At 34.5% G+C, this 11,863-nt stretch overlaps 1 long non-coding RNA gene across 1 annotated transcript; it reads left to right on the top strand.

Moving 5' to 3' along the window:
• Positions 1 to 3,756: 3,756 nt before the first annotated feature.
• On the top strand, positions 3,757 to 10,162 carry LOC143244722 (uncharacterized). The gene is made up of 2 exons (XR_013025292.1): positions 3,757 to 5,375; positions 10,080 to 10,162. It is a non-coding gene; the product is annotated as an uncharacterized LOC143244722 (long non-coding RNA).
• Positions 10,163 to 11,863: the final 1,701 nt, after the last annotated feature.

Genomic DNA, 11,863 nt, shown 5'->3' with positions numbered 1-11,863 from the left:
AACAAACAGCGGAATTTCAAAACATTTTTTTAGCTTAACCTCAAAATGGCGATTTGCGTGGCTTAAATAATTGGAATTATAGAATGTGTCGAGTGGGCGGGGAGAACATTTGTAAAGCTGTGATAACGTGTAGGCTATTCATTGACCTAGTCAGTCACTTTTGCAGATATTTTAACTGTAGTTTGAAGTCAGCTTTTTATTACAAATAAGCAAACTCAGAATAAAACAAGCCCGAAAATCGTAACCCGTGACTCTTCAAAACATTAAAGTGAATTAAAGAAATCCCAATTTTGCTTATTACAAGCTAACTTAGATCTAAATTTTTGGGGATGTGGTATTGTTTGATGTATAATGTAGTTGATTACTGCGAAACTTTAAAACACGGTAAAGAAAGACTGATGCATACCCAGAGTGCCTTACTGCTTTAAGCTATCAGTACCAAGGAAACATGATTAGAGTACATGGAACATCTCACAATCAGCGAGCACTGAGTAATAATAATATTTCTTTCGTGTGCGAGTTTAAACATCCACTTCCTAAAAGCTTCGAAACTGCCTACACATCCTCTATCGCACTAATGAAAAGATGGGATCACTAGTATTTGGAAGCATCTCTGTTCTATGTGTAGTACAGTCCCATGTGGGAAGCATATAAAGAACTCCTGAAACAGTAAACACCTTATGAAAGAATCCTTTTAAAGGAAGTGACGCTACAGCTGAACTGGCATGCAGTTTTATTTAGCATATTACGAATGAAACTTTTTATAGTAATGAAATGTTTACCATGGATGTTAACAGAGAAAATAATAGGTTTTAAATTCTTTGTTTCTTGTGAACAAATAAGTGAGGAATTCTATATGATATAATTAGTCAAGGATTAAAATTTTCATTGAGTTATCTGTTTCATATTGATTTTTCAAAAATAAGCAAATTCATTTCTCACTAACTTATTTATAACTTGAAACGTTTCTTTATTATTTAATCACATTATAAATTATTTTTTACTTTATTATCTTAAGCAACAGTAACTTTGGATTATATTTTTCGAGTAACGTTAACCTTGTCCAATTTTGATATTCAAGTATACTGATATCCTACAAACATCTGCGAAACTCGGGTTCTTGATTATTATGCAAAGAACAAATCGAACTTGGACAATAAAGGGAAAGAAGTGAGCAAATAAACTATTTTTTAGTCGCACTAAAGTTGTGCACTTTGAAAACGGAGGAAAACATCGGATTTTTCGCCAAAACGCATGCGTGTCCAATAAATTTGTTTAAGAGATCTGCAAGTGCAACATGTGCAAAATTCATATAAAATTGACGGGTTCTCGGTTTCCATAGCTCAGTGTTAAGCCACCGACACGCAATACAGTTACGCCAAGACTGACTGAAGCACAACGCAAGAACGCCATTGGTCGATTAGAAACAGGCGAATCTCGATCAGATGTTGTCAGAGCTGTGAATGTCCACCCACGCACCATCACAAGTCTATGGAATCGTCACCAACAACATGGATCAACTCGTGACCATCCACGATCTGGCAGACCTCGTGTGACCACGCCCGCACAAGATCGCAATATCCGGCTACGTCACCTTCGGGATAGGACCACCACTGCGACGTCTACTGCCTTAACCATACCAGGGCTGCGTAGGATTTCCGATCAGACCGTACGCAACCGTCTACGGGATTCTTAGGCCCCATGTGCAACCCATCATGGTGAACGCCAACGACGTTTTTCAACATGACAACGCCCGTCCTCACACAGCCCGACTCACCACTGTCTTCTTGAGATACCACAACATCAACGTTCTTCCCTGGCCCTCCAGATCACCAGATTTAAACCCCCATCGAACATCTTTGGGACGAGTTGGACCGACGTCTGCGATGGCGACAACCTCAACCGCAGACTCTACCTCAGCTTGCAGGCTGAGTGGACAGCCATTCCACAGGATGTGATTCATCATCTCATCGCTTCCATGGGCAGGAGATGCCAAGCAGTTATTGATGCTCACGGGGGGCATACTCGTTATTGACATTGAGTGGCGTTAAACTTCACCTAGTGAGCGTGGACTTCGCCTTTGCAGACTTTGGATGTTCAGCAGTGAATGTGCAAAGTTTCACACATGTCATACAGAACTACCCGGAATAAACTTGTTAACAATTTGTCTCATATTTTGCCTTTTGCGTTTCTTTTTTTGAAGAGTATATTTCAACCACACTAAATTCGTAATGTTCATTGCGATGAAGCGTTTCTCTCAATCTAAAGCTTTCCAGGCTAGTATGTTTGTTTTGAATTTTGCGTAAAGCTGCATGAGGGCTATTTGCGCTAGTTGTTCCTAATTTAGCAGTGTAAAACTAGAGGGAAAGCCACCCACTGACAATTCTTGGGCTACTATTTTACCAGCGAATAGTGGGATTGACCGTCACATCATAACGCTCCTACGGCTGAAGGGGCGGACATGTTTGTTGTTATGGAGATTTGAGCCCGCGGACTTAAGATTACGAGTCGAGCGCCCTAGCCACTTGGCCATGCCGATTCAGATCTTCAAACTGGCTGGGATATGAGGAAAACAGTAGTTGTTGGAATATTACATACATATACATATATTTAGGTCATTTTTTACAACAAAATTTGTTATGGTGTGAACAATTTTTAGAAGTTGACGAAAGGTGATATAATTACTATTATTTGTCATAAGACATTACGTTACACATATATTTTAACACTTGTGGATATTCTGTGGATTAAGCGAAACCTATCGTCTGCAATAGGTGTAATATTATTAAACATTATTAACTGGAAAAGGGAATGGAGATTGTCAAAAACGCAGAGAAACAAGAATCAAAACTGGGCTGGAAGTAGTGTCTATATTATTTTCTCAAGCTACAAGTCTCTTATTTTGACTCCATGTCTACAGTACTTATCAATTTTAGTGGAGTCAAAATAGGGATTTGTAGCTTGAGAAAATAAGTATAAACGTTGGCATAAACATAATATGATATACGTATCATTTAAATTATCCTTAATAATTATCAACTATCTTGATAATTACCTGAACAATTACAAAAAACGATTTGGTCGCAAAAGTTATCGAATAAATTATTTTATCTATAAGTAACATTTAAAAAATAACCAACTGCGATGCACGCAAAATAATTTTTGTAAAGACTGTTGTGTCATGTGTAGTATCAGACATGCTTCTCTCTATACGAGTAAGAATGAAGAACAAACAGCTGAGAAAAAAAAAGATATATGGCTGTCTGAAAGCGATTTTGTAAACTAATGAATAATATTTTACAAGATAGTCATATCTCCCCCACCTACCCACCCTACCCCAGTAATAACCCGTGGTGAGAAGAGCATATGTAGTCCATCGTGCAGCTCTGTACATAATTATAAACAACTTGGCGTAGTGTTATTGATACAATCCACTGTGAGATCATTCCAATTTCTCAAATCAATTATAAGAGCTAGTATAGGGCCGTGGTTAGTAATTTTCTGGCCCAGTTTTACCCAACAGTTCTCAATAGGATTACAATATGGAGCCTTTACTGGCCATATTAATATTTTAACGTGCTCCTGGTAGAGATAATCCTGTAGGATGTCAATCACAATTTACAAAAGTTGTAGCAAAATCGCAAAAACTGTAGAGTACATACTTACTCGTAGTTCTCTTCTATATTTATTTCATTTCAGAGCAGTATTTCTAAATCACTCACGTCTGACATTGATAACCTTTCATTTTCATTTCAGACGAACAGTGTTGGTTTTGGTTGGCTAAATTATTCGGCGATCGACCAGTGAAAATATGTTTATGTCGGAGCACTCTCGTTTCACTTCAGATGACATTCGATTTACTGATCCCAACCACAGAGATTACGACCATTTGCCAAATGAGGACCTTTTGAATTTGAAAGATCATAACAATGGATTTGTCTTTCTGGCTTTGAATCTGTATTTTGAGTGTGGTGGTATTATCTATGAAAGAAAAATTAAGAAAATCAAGAGTTAATTTGTTTAAAAAATCTCATACTTCTTTTTAACCATGACGGGGAGGAAATTTGATTGAAATCCTTTTAACACCCCTGATTTTAAATCTAAATACTTACCATCGTAACTATTATGATAAACCTCATTAATATTGATCAGTGAACCTGGTCAACACAAACAGTTACTGTCAGCAAAAGAACAAAGAAACAGTAACAGACATTCCTAGAGACATCTAATCGGAGGAGGAGGAAGAAGATATTAAAATATGGATAGAAATGCCACCAGAATATTTTCACCAGGTAAGAGAGGAGATCTGAATGAAGACCGCCAAAGTCTCTTGTGCCGATGTTTCACTTCAAAACTACCCGCCACTCTTCCAGAAATAAAAATACTTTCTGGACAACTTTTTAGCTTACTAAAATCTTTCATATTTCGAAAATCAAGCTTTAAAATATCACCTAATCTTTAACATTGTTCGTCTTTTATCTCTTCACATTTTATTCATTAGCTTTTCCGTAATATCTTGGACACTGACCATCCAGAATTTTCGCCTCTTGACCAGTGAAAGTTGGTTTTCTCTGGATACTCCCCTCACATTTAATTATAGAACATTAGCATTGCTGATTTCATTCCATACATATTATTTATAGATTCCCTCAAGGATCTTAAGTCCAGTATGGACCATTTATTAGTTTTCTGTTAACTTTTTAACCGTTGGGCCTTGCATTATTCATTGCCTCCTTCTCTTCTGTCAATACTAGTAGTAACCATTACTTCGGGAATACAAGTGGTAATTATTATTATTAATTTTTCTCTCTTTTTAGATATACATAGTCATGTCTTTATTTAGATGTACACGTAAGATCGTATGTGGGAGTATATATATATATTTGTGTGTATACATATATATCACACAGCTATTAACTATAACTGGAACCAAGTGATGGAAGATTGCTGAATCCTCGAGCAACCCAGTTTCAAAATTATTCAAATACCTATTATTATTTGATAGGATGAAAAACTTACCTGAAGATGAAAGGCAGAAGACTTCGAAAGCGTCATTTTGAAAACTTAAACTGCATAAGCAAAGTATATACTCCTCAATCAATATTGATTTTCTATTAGGCAGATGACGTCCGTTTCAGTGTATATCTGATATGAAAACTTTTCCTGAACTATCTATTAAAGAGTGATAAGCATACATGTTTATCTTGTTCAAGTTGAAAACAGTCTGGCCTGTTGTGTTTTTTTTTACTGCAATTTATCTATACGTATCGACATCAACTTCTTTCGGAATATGTCACGATATGTCATAGATTTTTTAGTCGAGCTACTTAATAGTGGATTCTGTTTGATGGGAACTTCTACTTGATAATTATCAGGTTAGTGAACAACAGACTTATGTACTTTATATTTCTTTTTAACAATAAGATAGAAAAAGGGAATTTAAAAATACTGTTGTAAGTTTTAATTTATGCTGATGTCGTAACGTAGCAGATGCAAGATAACCATGGCTGAATACACCAAAAGTAATCAGCAGTATCACAGGTCAAACTAGAGATCTTAAGATTTGCCGCCCAATAAGTTAGCCAGTAGTAAACAGTAGATATATAACTTTAACATTGGCTTGAAAATAATGCAAACTTTTATCTTGAATATTTTGATAAAAGTAATACTAATTATATATATAATAAGTGTATCAGATAGGTATAGCACATCAGTCGAGTCGTATGAGCCTGTGAACACGTGTTTAAATATTAGGGTACCTCAACTTCAGATATGAATGAGCAACATGATTTAACTAAAACACATTTCAACATCCTTACTACATACTTGCCACAAACACACAAGGTGTTAAATTTTCATCTCATTTTTAGATTAATTTTGAAACACAGACACGATGAAAACATGCTAAAATGAAACTATGCTACCTGTTTATTTTATAATATCGTATAAAGCTATACGAGGGTTACCATTGCATAGTTATCCCCAAATATGAGCTGATAGGTTAGACGGAATAAGTTAATCAACCTTGAACAGCCCTAACTCTTGAACTACTTTTGTCTGATTGAAAAATGAAATTTGACCGTTATTCTTTTAACACATTCATCGTCCAGAAGTGTAAAGTAGTAATGAGTCGCGAATTTTGTATTCTGAAATTCACAGTTTAGGCACTCTACCTATTTGATTCGTATGATTAGTGTAATTACAGTGTTCCAAGTTGTCGCAGGATAAAATAACATAGAGAAATTTTAAATGAATCTTAAGATCCATAAACTTAAAAACACATATATCTATATACACGCGTAAATAGCAGTGTTTTGTTAATTTGTCTGTTTCAGAAACGCTGACGCTATTGCAATTTATTACTGAGAAGAAAAAATACCGAGTAGAACATGAATTGGACTGAATATTTCTCTTCCAAATCACACACAACTGAAAGTGTAGAACATATTCTGAAGTAGCACAGTATAAGCCAGGTACTTACCTTCAACAACTGATAGAAAAGGAAACGTAAACCGATCGTCATCAATAAGGTAATCCAAAAATACTGGACCAAGAATTTGTTAATAGAATACTTGTTTATGTCTTCTTCTACATATTCATTGTAGTTTTCACATTCGGATTTATGGATATTAAAATACTTCATCAACTTTACCAATGAATCATTCATTAAGAAAGTTAAACATTTAAAACACTTAAATCATACACTATCTTGTAAACGTTTTATTTTCTATAGTTAAGCACAAATCTGCACAATTGGGTATTTCTAATGTGCCGACAAAGTTTAGTGTTATAAGCCCTTAAGTTTACCAATACACCTACTCTATATATATATACATGAACATATTATATACCTACTATATATATATATATACATGAACATATTATATACCTACTATATATATGTATACACTGACATATTATACCTCCTACACTATATATATATAAGCTAACATTACACCTACTACATATATATACATGAATATATTATATACCTACAATGTATATGTATATATTTATTGATGAACATGTTATACACCAACATATTATGCATACTATATATATATATAGTATATATACATGAATATATTATATACTTACTATATGTATATATACATACATGAAGATATTATATACCTACTATATAAATATATATGATCCAGTAGGTGATATAATCGTATAAACAAACTGTGATATAAGACAATACTCTATTCTGTTTACTTTTTTTCTTAATATTTAATGATTTTGAAAAGTCTATATTTTCTTTCAGTTCAATTTGGTTGTTGAAAGTCATTCAAATAAACACATCTTCACCTTGTTTCTTTCTAGGGATTAATTTAACCTGCATTTAGAATACCCAAAGTGACGATAGCCTGAAAATACCATAGCATGTACAACTTAATGTTCTTATAGATTTCAAATGCGATTAGCCATAACGCTTGCTTGTTGCAGAGTTTTTGGGAAAAGATAAACAAAAAACCATCTGCACACAGTTGTTCCTATCTTTAGTTATAGAGCTAGTTAACAGCATCTTGAGCCAGCTCTTGTCAGTCTAAATAATGGAACTTGACTGTCACTTCTGTAGCGCAGCTGTCTCCCGCCGGTACAGCGGCAAGTCTACGGATTTGTAACGCTAAAATCAGAGGATCGGTTCCCCCTTGGTGGACACAACAGATAGCACAATGTGACTTAGTTATAAGAAAATACACACATCGTAGCCACATATACAGGGTGTCCCAAAATAACGTTTACACTCTTTCAGATTTGACTTGTGTCCAAGGATGGCGGATAATCAGCTTATAATCGAGCACAAAATATTCATTTTCAAAACTTTTTGGAAAGTCGAAAACAAAGCTGAAGTGCAAAGACGTTTTACTAGAGGGTTCCATATGGATGTGCCATCTCGCCCCAGCATTTCACGCATCATCGCCAAGTTTGATGAACACGGAACTCTCCACCATATGAGAAAGGGTCGCTCTGGTCGAAAAAGATCATCAACAAGCCCAACAAGACAACAAGAGGTCATTGATAATGTTCTTAATTCTCCAAGAAAATCAGTGCGCCAACTGTCTCGTGAAACAGGTATCCCTAAATCCAGCGTTCATCGCATTTTGAAGCGTTCCCAATTCAAAAGTTTTATCCCATCGCTTGTTCACGTTCTGAATGAAGATGACCCTGATCTTTGGGGTTGAGTTCTGTGAATGGTATCTTGCTAGATGTGCAGGCGATGATGAATTTCCACTCAAAATTGTTTGGAGTGACGAAGCAACGTTTAAGCTGAATGGCTCAATAAATCGACACAACTGCACCTACTGAGCAACAGAAAATCCACATGTTACAGAGGAACATCACTTGAATTTGCCTGGAGTGACTGTGTGGTGTGGTCTGTTCGCTAGGGGGACTCATCGGACCATTCTTTTTCCAAGACACCGTAACAGGATTGAATTATCTTAACATGCTACAAGAGTTTGCCATGCCACGCATCCAAGAACAATTTGGAGAAGAAGAGTGTTTCTTCCAGCAGGATGGCGCTCCTCCCCACTTCCATCGCGACGTGAGAGCTTATCTGGATGCATCTATGCCAGACAGATGGATTGAACGAAGAGGAAGTGTAGAATTTCCTGCTAGATCACCAGATTTGACACCCATGGATTTCTTTTTGTGGGGGTTTCTGAAAGACAAAGTTTACAGCACAAAAAGGGCAACAATTGACGAATTGAGAGCTGCAATTGAAGAACAATGTACTTTACTACTAGATGAGATGGTGTTTGATGCGTGCACTTCCATTTCTTCCCGTTATCATAACATCTCAGATGTGTCTGGAGCAGAACGGATTTCAGTTTGAACACCTGAAGTGAAGCAAGCAAATTGTGACATTTCAACCAAGGAGAGTTTTCCTTGGGAGGAATTTTATTTGTTATTTTTTTCTCTTGATTTCAGTATTGAATCTTTAAATAAATCCTTTGGTTATCATATGTATCTTGTTTCATTGTTAAAAACAATAAACAAGGCAAGTTATAATGATTCAAAGAGTGTACACGTTATTTTGGGACATCCTGTATATGTAAAAACGGCTGGTATGAATAGAGAAAACTCTATGTAGAGGAGCAAACGACGTTTCATCCTTCTTTGGTTATCGTCAGGTTCACAAAGAAAGAAAGAGGTAACTTACCGATAGCTGACCACTTGTTTGAAGGCGGTTGTGTAATTGAGTGTAGGAATGTAGAGGGCGTGCTTAGTTGTTGGATTATATATATTAATAAAAGTATAAAGATGTTCCTTTGTATTGGTCTATTTTGGGCTTGAGTTTTTGTATAAGTAAGACTTCTTTAATTTTGCGTTTGTTGATGTTTGTTTCTTTATTTATTATTTGGGTGTTTTCTATGATAATGTGTTTATTTGATTTGCAGTGTTTGAAAACGTGTGAAGGTGACCTTTTGTGTTCTTTGAATCTGATTTCCATTTTTCTACTCGTTTCTCCAATATAGAGGTCGTGGCATTTATCACATTGTATTTTATAAATAATGTTAGTGTTGTATTTGTCAGTGTAGATTTTACATAGTATAGACCTTAGTTTTGTGCCTGGTTTCTGAATAAATTTGGTATTACATGGAATGTCATATTTTGTTACTAGTTTTTGCCAAATGTTGGTTATTTTCCTGCTGATATCAGGAATATATGGTATGCAGCAGTATATTGTTTCGTGATTTTTTTAAATCATGGGGTATATTTACCTTTGTCAGTTGATTTTGCATTTTGTCTAGGTGTGTGCGTATAATGTTTCACCAGGTAAAATTAACGACGAATTAGACAAAATAAAACAATACTTCATCAACATCAATAAGTTTCCTCCACAAACCGAAGAAAACATCATATGCACACAAAATTAGTTTAAAAATATTATTTTAATAATGTGTGGATATAAATGTAGTTTCATGTTACAGTTTGAATTCATTCTATTTAAAGTACTAAAATAATATAAAATTAAAAGTAAAAATGATCGTACGGTCGGTTCCTGGGACCATGTCTGTGTTGGTAGAGTTAAATGTTTTTTGTGTTTTTTTTTCATTTTTTGTATTAAGTGTGACTTGGCTTGGCGTGAAAGACTGCTATTTTAAGGTGCCGGAAAAATAGGTCGACTTCTACAGATATATAAAAAATGAAATTTTTGGTCCAAAATCATGAAAGAACTATTACACGAGATCTACTATTTTACAAGTATGTACAGTACTAAATATTTACTTTTAAACTCCAGTACTGTGTTATATGTTTTTTGTTTGTATAGTTTAAGCTATCTTTTATTTTCATTTTGTATTTTAGTATTAAACTTCTCATATTAGAAATTTACTCAAGAAGGTTACATTTTTTGAAGTATATTAATTTTAAAGTTCTATTTCTATAAAAAATAAATCTCTTTTAATTTACATAAAACGCTTTAGTTTAAAGTTACTTATATATTAGTTCGAGCTCAAAATTTATTACCAGATTTTTTTAAAAGTCTTTTAAAATTTATTATTTTTAAAGACAACTTTTTGGAAAGGCTGCCTTCAGTGAAGTTTTGTATTTTAGAGACTTTTTTTTATATTTTTAAATGTTTGATTTTGTTATTATTCTACATATTTTAGTTGCTATGCGCATGATTTGTCTAAAGAATCTTATTTTTTGTTCTGAGACGCACCATATCCTTAAAATATACATATATGTAGGTTATTTCAAACTATATTATAAGGATATATGTTTTAAATAATATTAAGTTTAGCCGCTATATTGAATGTTGTTTATAATACTACTTTTTTTCTCTTTCTTGGTCCCTTTGGGCTAGTGTTTTTGATAACTTTGCACAAACAATTATCATAACTGAAAAAAAAAATCAATTCAGACGTACATAATTATTTCTTTATTTATAGCAGTAATAATTTTCAATGGACTATTACGTTTTCCAGAGGATTTCAAGGGCAATGCTTCGGATCAATACAACGGCCCTCGTGAAGCACTAGGCCAAGTTTGCAGTGACAACCTGGCACACACTGTAAAGTGCATGGAAGTATTTCGTCCATGTTATCACAGGTGCGGGGACAGGCAGATCCACACGGGTTGTACTCGAAACCTTCGCCGTCACATTCATCTGAAAGTAGCGATAACTAATTAATACGCATATTAGATAGACATTATTTATAAAAAAAAAACACAAAAAAACCCTTAGATAATGCATTTGGCAAGAAGTCACAATTAGTATCATTTTTTACGCAATTAAAAAAGTAAGATTAATAACACTGTGTCAGCTTTTAAGTATCGAAGACATTAGATAACCTCTTTACAACTGGCAGGACGGAAGAAGAAAACCCCAGCGGGAGTCCAAGGAGGAAAGGCTCCAAACTCTTATTTGATTTTCAGTATTTGTGGAGATAGAAAAACTGCTTTCTCTACAAAGCAAGACTATTTACTTGGTTATAATTCCAATAAAGTTTTTAAAGAATGTAATGCAAGAAGAACGATTTTTTAAAGGCCAAGGAACACATTACACTGTATTGTATAAAGTATGAATTGAAGAGCAGCAGAAATTTTAAATTTATTAATTTGTTCCACCATACATATTGTACGAGAGTGTTTTCATTTTCGATAAGAACAGCATACTCCGAAACAGGGGTAAATTGTCAAAAAAATTACTGTAAACATAAACAACGACAAAGTAGCTCAATTAAGTCCCGGTATTAGTACCACATCAAGAATAAGTTCCAGCACCAGGTACTGGTGAGTACCAACAGAACTCTCCCCTTTTCTAAAAACATGTAATTTGACAACTTGCTGAATTAGTTCATTTTCGTAAAGTACATTTAAAATAAACTTAAATAAAATCCGTAAAGGC

Source organism: Tachypleus tridentatus, chromosome 2 (genome assembly GCF_004210375.1).
Source record: "Tachypleus tridentatus isolate NWPU-2018 chromosome 2, ASM421037v1, whole genome shotgun sequence".
Taxonomy (NCBI): Eukaryota; Metazoa; Arthropoda; class Merostomata; order Xiphosura; family Limulidae; genus Tachypleus; species Tachypleus tridentatus.
Note: the sequence above shows the minus strand (reverse complement) of the source record. Positions and strands in the feature narration are given on the sequence as shown.